Source organism: Schistocerca nitens, chromosome 10 (assembly GCF_023898315.1).
Source record: "Schistocerca nitens isolate TAMUIC-IGC-003100 chromosome 10, iqSchNite1.1, whole genome shotgun sequence".
NCBI classification, from domain to species: domain Eukaryota; kingdom Metazoa; phylum Arthropoda; class Insecta; order Orthoptera; family Acrididae; genus Schistocerca; species Schistocerca nitens.
The window spans coordinates 153,348,733-153,368,688 of record NC_064623.1 but is presented as its reverse complement, the minus strand read 5'-3'; the positions used below and the strand labels follow the sequence as shown (position 1 = coordinate 153,368,688).

Below are 19,956 nucleotides of genomic sequence, written 5' to 3'. Positions count from 1 at the left end.
TATCCGAACTTCACCTATTCTTTGAGTATTCATGAAGCCATCACTACTAAAATATTAAATTCTGCTAGATCCCTTTCCGGTGGTCTGGACTCGAAGCTTCACAGATCCACCCACCAACCCCAAATTACAGACTGGTCTTTTGACTATCCCCTGTGAGACTGGCTGTCCCTTTAATGTTTTCTTCGATATGGATGCCCTACCGACATCGCCAGTTACACTTGCAGCATGAATCATAGAGCTGTTTTTGATTTAGACTACAACTGGCTGTCCATTTTGGTGGCTTCACGTAGCTCTTCTCTGTGAGAATTGCATCCCTTACGGAACCTGTCAGTGCTGCGTCATCTCTGTTTAAAATGAATCGATGAAGATTAGGATTTAACGTCCCTGGGCAAGGAAATCCGTTCTGTCCCTTCAGAGGAGTCGTCCATCTCTATCACGAAGAATCTAAACATGGATCGACGGGTTTGGATCCGCTGCTGTCGCGAATACGAGCGCCGTGGCGTGCCTTACCAATGTGGAACCTGCAGACCGGCCCTCTGCGTACTTGCAGGTTCTCAAGGTCAGCTGAAGGCTAACTGAGACTGTGGCCTCCCGATACCTCAATCCCTGAGCTTGGTGTCGCTGCAGTTCCAATCCACGTAACTGACTAATTAGGCTCTTTATCGAGTCTTCTGAAACAAGGCACACCTTCACACGTGACGCGACACTTGTACTGTACAGAGTTTACTGTAGCACTTTTACACACCTTAACTTTCTATACTGAAAGAAGGGAAGTCTATGTACAAAGTGCGCTAAGCGAATATGCCGTGCGAAATATGCGAAAGTCGTGTCTCCTGGCACGGTCGCCAAAGCGGTGGCGCGCTGGACAAACTCCAGAGCCGTGTTCCTTTTCCGGCAGCACGCCCTCAATTAACTGCAGAGTCGTCGGGCTGTGACGCTAATGGCGGCGGGGGCTTTCAGCGAAACACGCGGCGTCGACTCGGCGGCGAGTAGTTATCCGTGTCGGCGAGGCCGGGCAGCTCCACGCCACGACTCGTCGTTCTCCGAGGGGGCTCCGGCCGTTCGTATGCCAGTACCCGTGGATGGCAGCTGCGATGAAGGAAGAGTACACCAAGCGACGGTCCTGGGAACACTCGCCCAGAAAACGGGAAACTGCCCAAGCAGAATCCCACGCCGGTCACAAGAACACACATTCGAACGCTTGTAAACTTTCCGCACTGGAAAATTGGATCAACAAGCCCTGACTTCAGACAAGACATCTTAGAACACCTACCTCCACCCCAGATGTCAGACATCACCATCTACGAGGGCTGTCCAGAAAGTAAGTTACGATTGATCGCGAAATGAAAATCACAGTGAAAATCAGAAATGTTTCATGTGTAACAGTTAGCTACATCTTTCAGCTACTTCTCTACGTAGTAGCCGTTCTGACTCAGACATTCGTCGTAACGTTGTACCAACTTTCCAATACCCCCATCATAGAAGGCAGCCGCCAGTGCTTTCCGCCAATTCTCTACACTGGCCTAAAGCTCGTTGTCTGTGCCAAAATGTTGTCTTCATAGCCAGCAGTTCGTTTGAGCAGAGATGAAACTCAGTGGGAGACAATTACGGGCTGTATTGTGGGTAACCAAACATTTCCAATTGAAACGATGCAGGAACATCTTCACTGCCCCTGCAGAATGAGGCTGAGAATTGTTTTGAAGAAGAAACCGCACGACAGTTATGTAATGTTGGTTGCATAGCTTCAGGGGAAAATTCTCACCAGGCCCTCGTACTTGGTGGGAGACACTATTTTCTATAACATCTTTACGCGTTCACTAAGAGACCAGGAACGAAAAGAGCGACATAATTCTACCTAGAGTCATACTAGAGACACTGCCCAACACATCTTTGCAAAGCTTTATCGGATTTTCATAGTCGTTTCCACTTCGCGACCGATCGTAACTTACTTTCTGGACGGCCCTCGTACAATAGCGAGGGCAGATGTCCGGCCACACGATTTCGTGAGCTCCAAGAAAGTTCCAGGAAATGATTTAAGAATTGAGACTCCAATCAGAATCAGCTGTATAATGTACGCATTTTCTTTGGCCATATCGCCTCCTACATCTGCAAGAGCTGTCAGGCGACTCCCCGAAGTCGTGAGCTCCCGAAACACTCCACGAAACTATTTAACATTTGGGAGTACCATGGCAATCAGAACCAGGAGCAGAATGTGGGTGTTTTCATTGGACCTTTCTTGTTCCCTTTTTTAGCGCTTCTGTAAGAACTGCATGGACTCGCAGAAGTTTCTCTGTAAAGGGTGTTAAAAACAGGCCTCTTCAGCTCCAACCACCACCCCATTTAGGAGGCTTAGGGAAAAACTGGCCCGTCAGCTTCAGCCGAACAAAATCCCTTCCCACTGCAATCCGAAAGTGGCCCAAGCGACAACTACAGGACCAGCTCGCAGGCATGGCCATGTACCAACAAGATAACGAAAGTGGAATGGATGATTATGTAAGACATGCAAGAGTATCGAGGATGAGTGCGGCCTGGAAACCATAATGCATAGCAAAGTGAGGAACAGATCTTTATCCAGCAATGAAGGCGAAATGGATGAGAATAGTCTTTGCTATATAGGGTGCAACAGGGTATAAGTGGAGTTACTTTGTATGTGGTAACATAATATGTACACACAATAGGAGGTATGTTGTTTTTTCTCCGCATCGAACAGTCTTTCCGCATGTACATCACATAATTTACTTCCTGATAGTTTTTGCACAGTAGCAACTGCACGACTACGTCGACTACGCCTGTCAGTATAGACTAACCATCTTGCGTCCATGTGTGCACACTTGAACACCTGACCTGCTGCCCAGGTGAAAATAGGCATTAGGCTTGCTCTTGCCACATATTCTTGTAGGTATCCAACCTGGAAATGTACAACTTGTAGTAGCTTTAATTATTAGTCTGCAAAAGACGTAAATACTGAAGCAATGTTGTTCAGCTCCCCATCCTCAGTCAGAGAAAAAACGTCTGCATTTATACCAGTTACACGCTGTATAAGCAGATGTACGCAATTACACAGACGCGGCAGGAAATGCGGGTTGATAGTGGTGCGACCAACAATACAGGGTACAGAAGTGTCACCACGGTGAGTCGTGGTTCTGCATACGGCATCATGAGGGAGGTGCTCGTGTGTCGTGGGACCGAAAAGAGGCCACCTTTCTGGACTGAATTTCGCGTTGTTGTATGGACCCGTCATCTGCTGTGACGATAGGAGGCGCCAGGGTGCGCACAAAACCATCACTTTGGCTCGCGCATAGGGGTATTTTGTATAGCAAAAAGCAATGCTCCTCGTTCTGGCTAAGATGCGCCAATCAGGACCGACTGACCGCCAGCTCATCCACTGACAATGCCGTAGCATTGGTCGGATTAGCGCACTCCTCTCACGGCTTTCTCTGTTTCGAAACTGGTGCTTCTCGTTCTCGTAGATCCTTAGTTGACCTTGCGAGCTGAGAGAAGCCCCCTAGTTCTCAAATAGATAAATAAATACATAAATCCCGTCTGCATAGCAGTCGAACACACTGATTGCTAAGCTACGGAGTCAGAGAGGTAATCTGGACAGCAGGAGTAGTGTTTCTGACATGTTGCGCCCGCTGGCTGCGGCCTACTTCATTGACGTAATCTTTCAACGCGCTTTCTCTCTGTTGTCCTGACCAAGCTCGAAACGGAGAAGTTGCAACAGTGGCACGTATCAGCGCGTTATCCAGATCTCTCACCTGTTGCCTAGGGACCGCCACGCCACTACTCACCAGCCACTCTGGCACAGACTGGAGTAGCACGGAATGACGCAGCCTACCCTAGCCAAGTTCTTCGGCTCACTGCACAGCCACGTTAGAGTAAATGTCGCTGCCAGACGCGACAGCTCTGTGTACCCCCAATCACCTACAGATATTACTCTGCATTCATCCTTCTATGCCATATACTCACAGTAAACCAATCTTTGTTATTTGCTTCCCTCCTGGTTCTGGTGGCCAACCGTGTGTTTTGGTGGGACTCTGGACATGAAAGGTATAACGCAGGAGTTTCTAAACATTTCCTCCGGCCCAATACTTTGAGAATCTTGGTGCTGTGATGGAACACGTTGTTTATTTTGAAGGGTAATAAAATTTTTAAAAATGAGAAAAATTGTTTTATTAAGAGATTACTTCCATTTAAAAGCATTAGTAATAACAAAGATATCATAATAAAATTATGAAAAACAAGTTCCAAAAATAAAATAAAAACTAAATTTTATCAATATTTTTCGGGGAGCACTACCGGACCACAGAACGCAGTTTGGAAGACCCTGGGTTAATGTAACGTCGCGGAGACTTAGTGATCAAATACTTGTGATTGGTGATGTTCCCACGAGAGGACTGCAGCTTGAACTACGCGCACAATCTACTGGTATGTGCGTCAGGCCGCAGATGAACCACACACTCAGGCAGCCACCGCGCGGAGATACGATAGCGCCCGCAACTCGTCACCGTTTTAAGTGCCACAAATACCGCGGTGTCACCTTCCTGCAAAACGCGGCGCTGTGCAGTCGTCATCCTGCCTAAGCGCTAAACTGCGTTCCGCTTCGCCAGCTTCCTGGAAACGCAGCCAGAGTTTTTCTGCAGAACGCGTCAGACAACCGACTCCACATGCCGTGGGAGGCAGCAAAACGCACGTGAGTGTGCAACAAATCACACTTACGAGGAACGTGTTTGTGTAGGAAGTATGCAATAGTCTCTCTCTCTCTCTCTCTCTCTCTCTCTCTCTCTCTCTCTCTCTCTCTCTATATATATATATATATATATATATATATATATATATATATATATATATATATATATATATATAAAATCACACACACACATATAAAATTAGGATCATCGAGGCATCTAATTGCTAAGCTTCAAGTTATAAAGCAGACAGCTGCCATGGCACCGTGAAAAGTTATCGAGCACATGTGCTTCTTCCTTTCGCGAGGAATTCATCAAAATACTAGTAGCTCGTCGGTTTATTTTTCATTTTCATTTTCATGTTTGTAAGTAATCCGAAATCACCGTGTTTATAGGTTTACCACCCCTGCAATTTTGCTGCATTCAAACACACGAAATTTCTTCGTCTTCCTAGTTGCAGGGTGTGTACATAAAATCGCTCTGATTTCCAACAGCATTTTTTTTTTAAGTGAAGATAAACTGTGAGACAGAGCCTTGCGATTTGTGGCATCGTGTAATGTAACTCAAGAAACTTTTTATAGTATTTTTTTCGAAAGATTCCTTTTGTTTCGTTTTATGTGCCAAATAATTACCACAAAGGACTACACCTCAAGAGTGAGACCCAATGCGTGGTATGGTTTGCAGAAAAGAAACAAAAAACCACTGCTGTACAAAGAAGTTTTGAAGTGAATTTCAAAGGGAACCAGCAGAAGTTCAAAAGACTGAGATAAGTTCCTCGCCACTGGTAGTGTAAACAATCAGGTTCTGACGGAAAACGCACATCTGATGAAAATGGTTGTGGGCGAATACCTTCTATATGTTTATGAATCTCAGCTGATACACGAATATTTCCTCATAAACACACTGACCATTTGGCAAAAGGCGTTTCAACGACAGAAACACAAGAATTCCATAGCCCTATCTTGTAACACGGGCGAAAAAGAAATATCGCTAAGGGTGCATGTGCTCTAGTGCTATCAGAACGGAGAGGTATGCTGCTACCCGGGAGTGAATACGGATGAAACCTTGGTTCAACCGTCATTAGTGGACCTCTTTTCACTGGACTAATAAGAACCATATTAAATGACAGCATTGTCCAGATCATCTGGTCAGAGTCGGGGATGTCCACATTACAGCGATGAATCTATGGACGACGTAATCGATGCATTTTTTCCATCTTCAAAATATGAAGCTTAGGAAAGATCCATCCCTTCAACTGAAGCAACTAGGTGTATACTTCCCATGTATTATACCCAAAATTATTATTAATCGGTAACAGATTCCTCGAGACAAGACATTACTCAAATGTTCAAATGTGTGTGAATTCCTATGGGACCAAACTGCTGAGGTCATCGGTCCCTAGACTTACACACTACTTAAAATAACTTATGGTAAGAACAACAAGCACACTCGTGCCCAAGGCAGCTCTCGAACCTACGGCGGGAGGGACCGCGCAATCAGCGACATGATGCGTGTAACCGCGCGGCCAGGACATTACTAAAATTTATCAAACATCAGAAGCTTTTTTTGTGCGCTCAATATGCTACTCAATGAAGTACAAACATAATTAGAAATTAAATATATTTGATGATGTAATGTGAAATGATGAGATAATTTAGTGATATTTTATGTGTACTGTGCATGTGTTGAACAACCCTTCAATGGCGACAATTTTCGAAGCCGCCATCTTGGACGCAACTCGCAGTATTCTAGTGGAAAGAGATCACGAAAGATAGAAAACATACAGAGAATTACACGAGGAGGGCAATGGTAATTTTCATTCGAGTGTAGCTTGATTTACTCTCGAATTACGACTGATATTTCTGAGTTTTTAGAGGTGACGTGAAAGCTGATGTCATTAATACAAGCCGGATGCACCGACATCGTCCTGATATCATGAAAGTGGTGCGATCGTGTTGCCGCAGGGGATTTCAGGCAACGCCGCCCACACAGACCACCCATCACTCACAGCGCTGTGGGCACACTAGCCGCGAATTTCCGTGCAGCTGGCTCTGCTGCAGGCGAACCGAAAGCTAGACGGTCAGGAACGGCTAGGAATCAAACGGTATCAACCGCTGTACTCGCATGACTGACATATCACGCAACTCTGTTTCCATTTGAATATTACGAGTTGCATTCAGTAAATGGAATGACACCATTAATAAACATAGACTTCGATCAGAAATCGGTAGCTAAGGTAGAATATTCAAAATTTCTAGGTGTATGCACTGGTTGAACTGGAAAAAACACACTGAGGATCTGCTGAAACGTTTGAGTTCAGCTACTTATGCTATTAGGGTCATTGCAAATTTTGGCGATATACATCTCAGTCAATTAGCTTACCACGCCTATTTTCATTCTCTGCTTTCGTATGACATCATATTCTGGGGTAACTCATCATTGAGTAAAAGAGTGTTCATTGCACAAAAGCGTGTAATCAGAATAATTGCTGGAGCTCTTCCAAGATTACCCTGCAGACACTTATTTAAAGAGCTAGGGATCTACACAGTAGCCTCACAATACATATATATTCACTTATGAAATTTGTTATTAACAATCCGAACGAATTGAAAAGTAATAGCAGTGTACATGGCTACAACACTAGGAGAAAGGATGATCTTCACTACTCAAGGACTTTGGCTCAGAAGGGGGTAAATTATGCTGCCACGAAAGTCTTTGGTTACTTACCTAATAGCATCAAAAGTCTGACAGATAGCCATATAGCATCTAATAGGAAATTAAAAGAATTTCTGAATGGCAACTCCTCCTACTCATTAGATGAATTTGTGGATATAGTAAGTGGGTAATTTCCCCAACCCCCACCCCCCCAAAAAAATATTAAGTCTCATGTAATATTTTGAGTGATGTAATATCTTGGATAGACACCTTTTATTAACCTGACACGTTCCACATCATTACGAAGTGTCGTATTCATGATCTATGGAACAAGTACTAATCTAATCTAATCTAATGACGGTCTCCAAAATGGCAGCCAAGCTAGTAACATCGAGTCAAATTGCACGCATCTCATTTTCCTTGCCGATAAATTTATTTTAATCAAACTGTTCTTGTTTTACAGTTTCACATCTACGGGTGAACCCGTGTATAGACTGACAGAAAAAAATCACAAAAAAAATAATTTAGAGTAGTGAAATTTTGGGAATACATATGCCTAGATAACATATTTAAGTGACTAACACTGCAAGATCACAAGCTAATATAAGCGCGAGACAAGTCATTGCAAATGTGAAATGCTGGTACATTAATAGCCATGGTAACCGCCGTAATATTGCGCGCAAGCGTGCACACGAGCATGTATTGAATTATACAGATGCCGGATGTCAGTTACTGTATAGAGTTCCACGCTAGTTGCACGTGGTCCGTCAATACAGGGGCGGTTAATGCTGGTTGTGGATGACGCTATAGTTGCCGTCCGATAATGTCCTACATGTGCTCGATTGGAGACAGATCTGGTGATCTAGCTGGCCGAGGCAACATGTCGACACTCTGTAGAGCATGTTGGGTTAAAACAACAGTATGTGGGCCAGCGTTATCCTGTTGGAAAACACCCCCTAGAACGCTGTTCATGTATGGCAGCACAACAGATCGATTCACCAGGCCTGACGTACAAATTTTCAGTGAGAGTGGATTGGATAACAACGAGAGTGCTGTTGCTGTCATACGAAATCGCACCCCAGACCGTAATTCCAGGTGTAGGTCCAGTGTTTCTAGCACGCAAGAAACACAACAGACCGCCACCTTTCCTTCCCATAAGCTGTCACTTGACACCACTGACGTCGCAAATAGTGGTGGTTTTGGGCCAGTGGAATGCGCGATACACGGCATCTGGCTAGAAGCTATCCTTGAAGTAAACGATTTGTAAGGGCTTCCTGCTTAAACTGCTGCTGCACATGCAGTACGATGCGCCTTAGCCAAACGCCGCAATACGATGCTCTTCCTTCTCACAAGGGAACCTCCCCATCGCACCCCCCTCAGATGTAGTTATAAGTTGGCACAGTAGATAGGCCTTGAAAAACTGAACACAGATCAATCGAGAAAACAGGAAGAAGTTGTGTGGAACAATGAAAAAAATTAGCAAAATATACAAACTGAGTAGTTCATGCGCAACATAAGCAACATCAATGATAGTCTGAGTTCAGGAGCGCCGTGGTCCCGTAGTTAGCGTGAGCAGCTGCGGAACGAAAGGTCGTTGGTTCCAGTCTCCCTCGAGTCAAAATTTTCATTTTTTATTTTCAGACAATTATTATCTGTCCGTCCGTCCGTCCGATGCGAGGTAACTGCGCCGTAGTATGGGGACGCTACACCTAAACGAACATCGAAACACACGACGTCAGTCGACTATAGCGCACGGAAGAGAGAGTATTCCTGCTAACGAGGCTCCATGGCTGGCAGTTGACTGTTCGCTACTTTGGACGAGAGTGCATTAAATACGTGAGACGTATTCCGTGGGCAATATGAATCCAGCAAATATAGCGGACGGACGGGCATATAATAATTGTCTGAAAATAAAAAATTAAACTTTTCGCTCGAGGGAGGACTTGAACCAAGGATCTCTTGCTCCGTAGCTGCTCACGCTAACCACGGGACCACCGGCGCTCTTGAGCTCATATCAATTTCTTATTGCCTATCCTGCGCATGGACTACTCAGTTTGTATATTTTGCTTATTTTTTTCATAGTTCCACACAACTTCTTGCTGTTTCCTCGATTTATCTGTGTTCAGTTTTTCAAGGCCTATCCATTTTGAGGGGGGTGCGATGGGGAGGTTCCCTTGTCAGTAGCAGCATGTGACGGACGGGAGTCCGGCCTTCTTGCGACCGTACATTTCCGTGAAAACCGCCGCCAGTGATCACATAGCGTGGCTACATTGCTGCCAAGTATTTCCGCAATATCGCAAAAGAAATCCTGCTGCACGACCTCGTTCAAACCCAGTGAGGTGTTGATAATGACGTCTTTGTCGCCTCAAAGGCATTCTTCACTAACATCAACTCAGCACGTCTAATCTCAAATGTAACTAACGTTCACGACCCGTTACACGTGTATTTAAAGCAAACCTGATTAGCATCCAGATAGCGCAGCTGCTTGCGCCACATTTGGACACACACCATCTTTCAGATGTAGAAACACGCCTACCAACTTTCGTTTATGTTGCACAACTCCTTCTTCTTTTCCGTCAGTGTATTCCATATTAATACTGAATACTAAATTTTGTTCAGTGAAGTGTTGTTTACGAAGCACAACTGTTTGGTCTTCGCCATTGAAGCCTTCAGTTGTCCTCACATGGGACGTGTTTCTCCTCGTTACGCACCCCATACGTGGTTGGTGCACGCATATAAACCTTCTGGTGCATCGCACGAAAAACAACGTGCTCCTCCGGTAACCTGCGACCGCACCGCTCTCCCGTATCTGACTCGCGAATCACGCAGTTTGTTTACGAAAATGGATCGGCATAAAACTGCTACGGCAGCACTATTAAAACCCACATTTCCTTCCTTGTTTATATCATACTCATGCTATTCTGTCTGCAAAACACATAAATAAACACTCCAAATGCATGAACATGTTACAAAGCGAAAAGAAAATTTTCATGTCAGGTAAGTGGGACATCAGCTTGTAAAAGTTGCACTACAAACAGTGCGATACAAATTTACAATAATCTTACACGTAAGATTAAGATCATTTCATGATTCTCATTTTTAGTAACACTCTGGAGTCATTCTCACTCTACTCAGGGGCAGAATTTTTAGAACATGAGAAATGCAAGACTTGACAGAACCCCAGCGCAAGTAGTGCAAGCTCTATTGCAGGGAAAAAGCTCACTCTACTTCAGGTGTGTGTGTGTGTGTGTAAAATAAATAAAGACTGAAATGCAATAAAATCATAGACACAGAAACCAGTCTTGCAGATCGATGGTCCATGTTAAGTGCCATGTCTACAAAATCGAACAAACAACTGAGAAACAGAGCTCCTAGATTTACATAACACCGAATATTACACAGAACATACGTCTATCAATTTAATGAGAAATGCCTAGAAACTTACAGAAAACACTGCGGTCGCCAAAAAATAACTGAATATAGTCAGACGCGAAACAAACAGGCTTGATGTAAGTTTCACCTCCATCTAGTGCAGTACGCTGAATTTCCGTAACGACCGACCATATATTATTTGATACCATCCGGTGAACGCTTTAATCTCCAATATATTATTAACTGGCACTTAATAACAACAAATCATACCAAGAACAATGCGTTTTGATTAATCTTTTGTGTGTGGCGGTGTCTTAAACCTGTGTACTTTCATAACACGGTGTTATAACGCGAAAATAAATACGAAAATTCTTTCACCAACTATATGGAGTTTTCCGTCATTTTATAACAACAAATCGTCCCAATAACGACGCACTTTAGAAAGATCTTCATTGCGCTAGCACTCTGAAAAAGCACATATTCATGCGACAATAGTTACAATATAACCCAACAAATACGGGATTCAATCAAAAACCTTGAACTCCAACATTGTATCTACCAAGTTATGCTTCTGACGAGAAGACTGTTCTTGAATTTTACTGGCCACTTTGCTCTCCACGAAACAAAAAACCGACTTGCCACAGACCGCTGTGGAACGAGAAATAACCAGTCGTGAAGTTATTAAATTCGATTAACTCCTGGTGCACGTCCGGTTTCTTGTCCCATGTGAGGATAACTTTTCGACAACTATCGACCGGACACACTAAAAGTTTCCTCTATCTTGCATCTCTTCCTGAACTTGCTGCTAAACATCGTCCATTTTCCCATGTTATCCAACGTTCCACGCCACTATTCCTTCGGAGCCCTTTGTTTCAGGCAAGAATATCTCGTTCTTACTGTTATCACTAGTTTTCTTTCCTGTCCTATTCCCGGACAAACTTCTTAATTATGGAACTTGTCAGGCTATTTCACTTTCACCGTTTATTTATTTATTTCAAATGTAAGGCTACATGACAAAGAAGGCAGATGGCTGTGTTGTGTACACGTTATTTAGAAGGCGACAGCGCGGAAGCTACAAGACGTACAGAAAAATGATACACATCAGTGGACAGACCGCGTCTCCAAATTTTTAACTCACATTACAGGTGCCCAATACGGCCACCACCTCTTGTGACGCAAACGCCGATAGACTGAAATTATCTCTGATATCGCTTCATTGATGCCTGCGAAGGTGCAGCGACTGCAGCCCGCTTTGGAAATCTGTTCGTTCGGTTGCCTATCTGGAGGCACGATCTAGTTCGATGTGACAGCACGGAGCGGATGATTTGAACAGTGGAAATGTCGGACGTCAAGTGCTGTTATTGCTATTGTGTCCTCGGTACTCTGTTTCATGTCTCTCGACGTGCTAACCGTGGACAAAGTCTTCTAAATATACGTTAGTGGAAGACGTACGGTTTTTGCGCCAAGCAGTGCGTCTATCTGGAGTTTCAAAATTTAAAGGATGTGAGAAGTGGTTTCTGTTGACTGTAGTCCAGCTTTGTAAAATCTTAACGCTCTATGTCTGCCCTTCTATTACAACAAATAAAACGTACTACCTCAGTATTAATGGCGATTAGAACGTAAATTATCTTCCAACCATTTTGTCGAAAATTGACATTTTTATACGGTGGCTGCATCCAAAATACAAGTTGATTGTTGCAAAGAAAATAACAGCAACCAGACACTGTTAGTAACACTGTTCGACAAGGGTTCTATTTCTGATATTAAAGTTTGTGCTTCTAGACCATTTTACCACGGGAAATTCAAATATGTAAACAAAATATCGTTGTCAGGGATACTTTTTATGTAATATGCATATATATATGTATATTCACAATTTAAGGCATACACAGAGACGTTGTAGAGAAATACGGGTATGTTGCCGTATCCAATAGTGATAGAACGTGATAATTTTTTTGTGCAACAGCAGGTGGGAAGAATCAGACATCATTAGGTTATCCCCCGCCACACCTATGTCATTAAGACCACCTGAAACATCTCATTTACTCGAACGGCGACAGCCGGTCGCTGCCTCGGCAGTAAAGCTTCACGCCTCCTAGGGGCAGGTGCATCGAGTTTACAACAGTCGTGTTAGCCGCAATTTGTGTCAGTCTTAACGAGTGGGTTTTTTTGGCTGACAAGTAACTGTGTGTCATATTTCCGAGCACTGTTGAATCTTTTAGTTCCTGTGTGTAAACTGATTGAGCCTGGTGCTGAAGGTAAAACGACTGCATGTTTTTACACATCAGCGTTCCTCTAGTTCCCTACTATTAATTTAATACAGGTGTATTACCAGAGTGGTATTTTTAAATTTGCACAAATGCCACGTCGTCGTGGATGTCGATATAAGCCGGACAACTTCTGCTGCATCTGTGGGAAGTTCACTTTTGCCAGAAATAGGAAGAAAATTTCTTCAGTCATAAAGAAAGCATACAAACATTACTTGGGAGTAGAGGTAGGAGACCAAGATAAAGAATAGGCACCACATTTCTGTTATGCTACATGTTACTGCAAACTAATTCAGTGGTGGAAAGGTAAAGAGAATGTGGCGTTGTTTGCTGTTCCCAAGGTGTGGAGGGAGCCTAAGGACCATGTTACTGATTGTTATTTCTGTCTAACAAAAATTCAGGGTTTTACAAACAAAAAGTCGAAGAGGCACATTGTTTACCCAGAACTGCCTTCAGCGAGAATGCCAGTGCAGCATTCCGACAACCTTCCAGTACCTTCAAGAGCCCGAGGTCAAATTCCGAGTGACAGTGAAATAAGTAGTACTGAAGAAATCACAGATGATGATTCTTTATATCACTGAACAAGTGAGTCATCGCCACATTTGTTAACACAGGCAGATTTAAATGATTTAGTACGTGATCTAGGACTAAGTAAACAAAAGGCGCAGCTGCTTGGTTCAATATTACAAGAGTATAATCTACTGCACCAAAGTACTAAAATCGGTGTGTTCAGGCACAGAGAACATGCCTTTATTTCTTATTTTTCAACTGACGAAGCACTGACATTTTGCAAAGTCGTTGCTGGCCTGATGAAAGTGCTGAACTTCACTTATATTTCACAGGAGTGGAGACTTTTCATAGATGAACCGAAAACAAGTCTGAAGGGTGTTTTGCTCCACAACGGAAATAAAATACCCTCTGTTCCAGTAGCTTACACTAGTTTGACAAAAGAGAATTACGAATTCGTACAAAGGATGCTAAATTCATTAAAATACAATGAACAGAAATGGAAAATATGTGCAGATTTCAAGGTAATTTGCTGTGGTACTGGGAATGCAACAAGGCTACACAAAGTATGCCTGTTTTCTTTGCGAGTGAGATAGTCGAGACCGAAATTCTGACTACGTGAAAACGAAATGGCCTAGGCGAAGATGGAAAGTTGGCGAAAAGAATGTACAACGTGAAAGTCTGGTAGCTCCTGAATATATACTACTTCCACCACTTCACATCAAACTTCGCCTGATGAAACAATTCGTGAAGGCCATGGATCCAACAGGCCGTGGGTTTGCATATCTAGCTACCAAATTCCCCCATCTTTCAGCTGCAAAAATAAAGGAAGATGTATGTGTGGGCCCACAAATCAGGGAGCTGCAGAAAGATGTAAATTTTGAAGCATGTTTAACTGATAAAGAAAAAACCGTATGGGACTGTTTCAAGATGGTGTCGGAAAACTTCCTTGGAAGAAGAAGAGCTACTAACTACAAAGCAATGGGGAAGGATATGATCAAAGCATATCAGGATTTGGGGTGCAATATGTCTTTGAAGGTAGATATGATGGACTCTCATCTGGACTACTTCACAGAGAGTTGTAGTGACGTATCGGATGAACATGGGGAAAGGTTCCATAAAGACATTTCTACCATAGAAAGGCGCTATGAAGGGAAGTGGGTACCTTCTATGTTAGCAGATTATTGCTGGAATATCATTCGAGAGAAGAAAGATTCACAATACAAGAGAAAAAAGTGATGTGCATTACAATGCAGTGGCTCATTGTTTGTCAATTTTCTGTAATTTCTCATGTCAAATAAATGCTTTAAACTGTATACACAAAGGTTACTGTGTTATAAGTTAGATCCCACCCTCCATTAATGTGATGAACTTATAACATCATAAAGATGTGCATTTGTTTGTCGAATTTCACCTCACGTTTGCTGCACTACATCACGAACTGAAAAGAGAAATAAAATTGCGATTACTCATAAACTATCCCTGACAGAAAAAAACCAAAAACAGTTTTCAATTCAGCACTCAAAATACAACTAGGATCACAATATTTTTATCAGAAATAGAAAAAAAGGTTTTTTTTGTAGAACAGTGTAATTTTGTTTATGGACACAAATGACGCTTTTACCTGTTTCGAACCCACCCGATCATCTTCACACAGGTTTCACGTTTATATTACATTTGTCGTTGTTTACATCAGTCGTTGAAAAAAGAAAAGCAACTAACAACTAATGTAAACAACAACAAATGTAATATAACCGTGAACATCTATATCAAGACATTCTTTGTAAGCATTAAACAGCAAACCTTTCTTTCGGCACTTAGAACCACGCAGCTTCCTGCTGTGGCACTTACAACCTTCTTAATACACTATTTACCTTCCAATTTGTCTCATTTTTTTCGGTGGTGCGATGAGCAGCATAATTCTGCGGTATCTGAATACCTCCTGAATTTTTTGGTACAAATTAGTTATGCACGAACATGTCAGATTTAGCAGCTAGGACCTTTTCAATTTCCAGTCTTGATTAATCTGCATATTCTGATACTCCTAGCGGTAAAACGAAACTTCGACGGTCTACCCCAGAGGTCACCGAACTTTTTCCACAGAGGGCCCGATAACTGGAAAAAAAAATGAAGTGCGCGGGCCACTTCATGGTTCTGTACAATATTTACAAGCCAGATCGAAAACATGAAAAAGTAAGTTCGGCATTCCTTAACCATGGGTGAGCGGCACGCAATGCACAGAAAACAAGGAAAGCCAAGATACGAGTATTTGTTAACTAAAGAAGTTACCAAAAGAAAGCGACGTTAGCTAAACAATCAGTCAGGCCGAATGTGCACATACCCGAATTACACAAACTAAGCAGCAAAAGACGTTATTGATATTAGTGAAACTGACCTTTAGCATCAATGTTTGATGGGGTTTTGCTGTACCCAATGAAGAGAATTCCTTTCAAACGTCTGTGTTTTTCTTTCAACTAGTCACCTGCCTACAAATCAAACTCCGACTGTAGTGGCACATTATAAATGTTACAATGAAACAGATTCCGAAACAGAAGGACAGTCTCAATTATGTGTGTTCGATTCGTGTTAATACTAGACGAGGGCCCGTCTACAATGTTTCTAATGGTGAGCTGACAGTGATGTGAGATCACGTCACTCGATACTTGTGTACAAAGATATGCAGGTCCACACATCGGGATCCCGGCAACGACTTGCTGCAGTAAGAACGGATGTTCTCTTGGCCGATGGCCATGTTGTTGCTCGAAGGTTTATGAAACGCATTCACAAATTTCAAAAACGGTTGTACAACGGCTGTACGATTTGCTAGGAATATATGAAAATTCGTGCCGGACTCGAAACGGATTTTGCCCTTTAAAGCCAGCGGTCGGCTTGACCGCCTGAACTTCCCGTGCACGCCTCCACGACCCACCCACACTTCTGTGTGTCATCGAACTACGCAGAGACTGGAAAATACGGACCCTGTCCTACTGTATTCAACGTCAGAGGAAAGCAATGTGACGAGCAAAACGCTTTGTCTCCTGTGCGGGAATCACACGATCTGTATGTGAGCACTCTGGGACATACACATCGAGACACAGTTTGAGTCGGTCCCGGAGACGTACTAGAACGCCTAATGCGGGAAATCCGGTTTCGAGTCCCGACCCAGCACCGTTGTACAATCATATTCGCAATTTGCGAATGCGTTTATCCGAAGGAGAATTGCATCGTCCTATAACAGACACAGCAGAATACAGAGACTGCCCTAATGAATTCTGAATTTTGAGCGGTTCACAATAAGCCAATCGCACTGTCGAACCTCCAATGTCTGGTTTAACAACCGATACTACGATACACGGAAGTGGTCACGCGAAGGCGGGCTGTAAGCTGTGACGTCACCATCAACTCTCTCGTACGCTGTACTGCAAATTCAAATGGTTCAAATGGCGCTGAGCACTATGGGACTTAACATCTCAGGTCATCAGTCCCCTAGAGCTTAGAACTACTTAAACCTAACTAACCTAAGGACATCACACATCCATGCCCGAGGCAGGATTCGAACCTGCGACAGTAGCGGTCGCGCGGTTTGATTGGTGTAAAGAATGGCAGCTACTTCTAAATATAGATAAATGTAAATTAATGCAGGCGAATAGGAAAAAGAATCCCGTAATGTTTCAATACTCCATTAGTAGTGTAGCGCTTGACACAGTCACGTCGATTAAATATTTGGGCGTAACATTGCAGATCGATATGAAGTGGGACAAGCATGTAACGGCAGTTGTGGGAAAGGCGGATAGTCCGGTTCATTGGTAGAATTTTGGGAAGACGTGGTTCATCTGTAAAGTAGACCGCTTATAAAACACTAATACGACCTGTTCTTGAGTACTGCTCGAGCGTTTGGGATCCCTATCACGTCGGATTGAGGGAGGACATAGAAGCAGTTCAAAGGCGGGCTGCTAGATTTGTTACTGGTAGGTTTGATAATCACGCGAGTGTTACGGAAATGCTTCAGGAACTCGGGTGGGAGTCTCTGCAGGAAAGGAGGCGTTCTTTTCGTGAATCGCTACTGAGGAAATTTAGAGAACCAGCATTTGAGGCTGACTGCAGTACAGTTTTACTGCCGCAAACTTACACTTCCCGGAAATACCACAAAGATAAGATAAGAGAGATTAGGGCTCGTACACAGGCATATAGGCAGTCATTTTTCCTTCGTTCTGTTTGGGAATGGAACAGGGAGAGAAGATGCTTGTTGTGGTACGAGGTACCCTCCGCCACGCACCGTATGGTGGATTGCGGAGTATGTATGTGGATGTAGACGTAGCATCAGACCACCCAGACGAACGAATGGGCTACGGAAGGTCTCCCCTCAGGTTCACGTATCCATGCTGACTGCTGTTCGTCGGCGACGAAGGCTGGCATAAGCACGCCAACATCGCAACTCGTCGTCCGCTGAGTGGCGGCAGGTGGTCTTTTCAGATGAATGACGGTTTATGCTCCATTGGACAGCATGCGTTATGGTCTGGGGAATGTTTCCGTGGCATTCCCCGAGTGATCTCGTCACACTCGTCGACACAGTGGGTCAAGACCTCTATGTACTTATTGTTGGGGACCGTGTGTATCCGTACAAGTAGTTCGTCGGCATGGTGGCGTCTATCGGCAGGACAGTGCAACGCGTCCTGAGGCTCCCGGTGTACGTGCAGGAGCACCAGGTAGAGTTGGCGGCCCCACACCCCTGTCGGTACCTACCAGGACCTCGTTCGCTCTCTGACAGCGCGTGTCGCAGCGGTCCGCGCCGCAAAAGCTGGTTATTCAGAGTTGTGACAGGCGGTCACATTAATGCCTAGAACCGCACGGCCACAGCGGCCGGCACCCGCGAGTTTATCTGTTGCACTTGGTCCTTGTACCACCAGCAGTAGTGCAGATACGTCTCGTGTTCTATAGGTTTTATCCAGCAAATTTTAGTGCCGTCGGTGGGGCATGAGGAAATGACGCCGGGGGCCGGATCCTCCGCGCGGGTCATAGTTTGGTGACCCTTGCGCTATCCAATGACAGGTGTCACTTTTCTGGCTGTCTCGTGGTTTTCGCGCAGTCTTCTTCAGAAATGACAGAGGTACTTGTGAATAATGCTGCACTATGTGGCAAATAACGAAAAAAAACGTAAAGAAAATGAAAATGATACACGAATGGAGAGATTAGCGTAGCTTTGATTCTGGTTACGGGTTGAAACTGCGTGTCCCGCCCTCGGGGTGACAACGTCGAGCAACACGAAAATTACAGCGCAGAGATGGGCCCTCGGCGCCGTTATGGCCTCACGTGTGGAATCGCTCGCGAACTGCGTAACGCGCGAGATCCTGTAAACACGCGCCTCTGTTAACGAGCGGACAGTAAACACCCGCGACATCATAGCGCACTGCCCCCGCCCCCGCCCCCACCACCACACCCGCCCCCGCGCCGCACAAAACGCCGACGATGCGCTTTTTTTTCGCGCAATTATCGCCCGCAATGGCAAATTTCCCTCGCTCTGGCTTTTCGAACCGGCCGGCCGGCCCATCGGCTCTTTTGTCGGAATGAAAAATCCGGAGCGGCGCGTCGCGTCACGTCGGAATGCTTTTGTCCGGCGAGTGGTCCGCGCACTCGACACACAACGGGCCTCCAAGCTGCTGCAACGTCCGGAGACACTTCAAAAACACAACTGGACGACACGCCATAACCGCGCCGCCAGTGTGACAACATGTGCAAAAAATGGCTCTGAGCAGTATGGGACTTAACTTCTGAGGTCATCAGTGCCCTAGAACATAGAACTACTTAAACTAACCTAAGGACATCACACACATCCATGCCCGAGGCAGGATTCGAACCTGCGACCGTAGCGGTCGCGCGGTTCCAGACTGTAGCGCCTAGAACCGCTCGGCCACTTCGGCCGGCACAACATGCGCAGACACGGGGAGATTCCGCAGAGGTGACACCCTGTCAGCCGCTATCTACAACTACACTCAGCAAACCACGTTACGAACTGTGGTGGTGTGTACCTTGTAATGGTACTTGAATTACGCAACCACTACGGCATCTCACCTCAACCTCTCGATACCCGCAATATTCTACTGTGTTTTTGTAAAAAAGTTAACATATTTCTGTGACAACATTCAGATTTGATTTCATTAATGTAGAGGTACTTCGATATATCGATATGTATATATTGCAATGATATTATGTCTATTCTTTCTTTAGTCAATATGATCATTGACGTACTTGTAACTCTGATTTTTGGGCGCGTAAGCGGTTATGAGGGAGTGAGGCTTTGGTCTTCATGTTAAAAAGACGCAACTGTGAACTTTAACATTGAGGAAGATATTTTCAAGTATGTTTTATATTGTGAAGTGATGTTTTGTAACGAGTTACGTGATACTGCAACAAAAGTAATAAAAAAGAAGTGTAACTTAAATTCGGAGTGCTGATTACGTTTTTACATC

General features: G+C 44.2%; 1 protein-coding gene across 4 annotated transcripts in view; it reads right to left on the bottom strand.

The window, feature by feature from the left end:
- LOC126210322 (fasciclin-2) overlaps positions 1–19,956 on the bottom strand; it is a 998,930-nt gene that overhangs the window by 221,495 nt on the left and 757,479 nt on the right. The window lies entirely within an intron of this gene.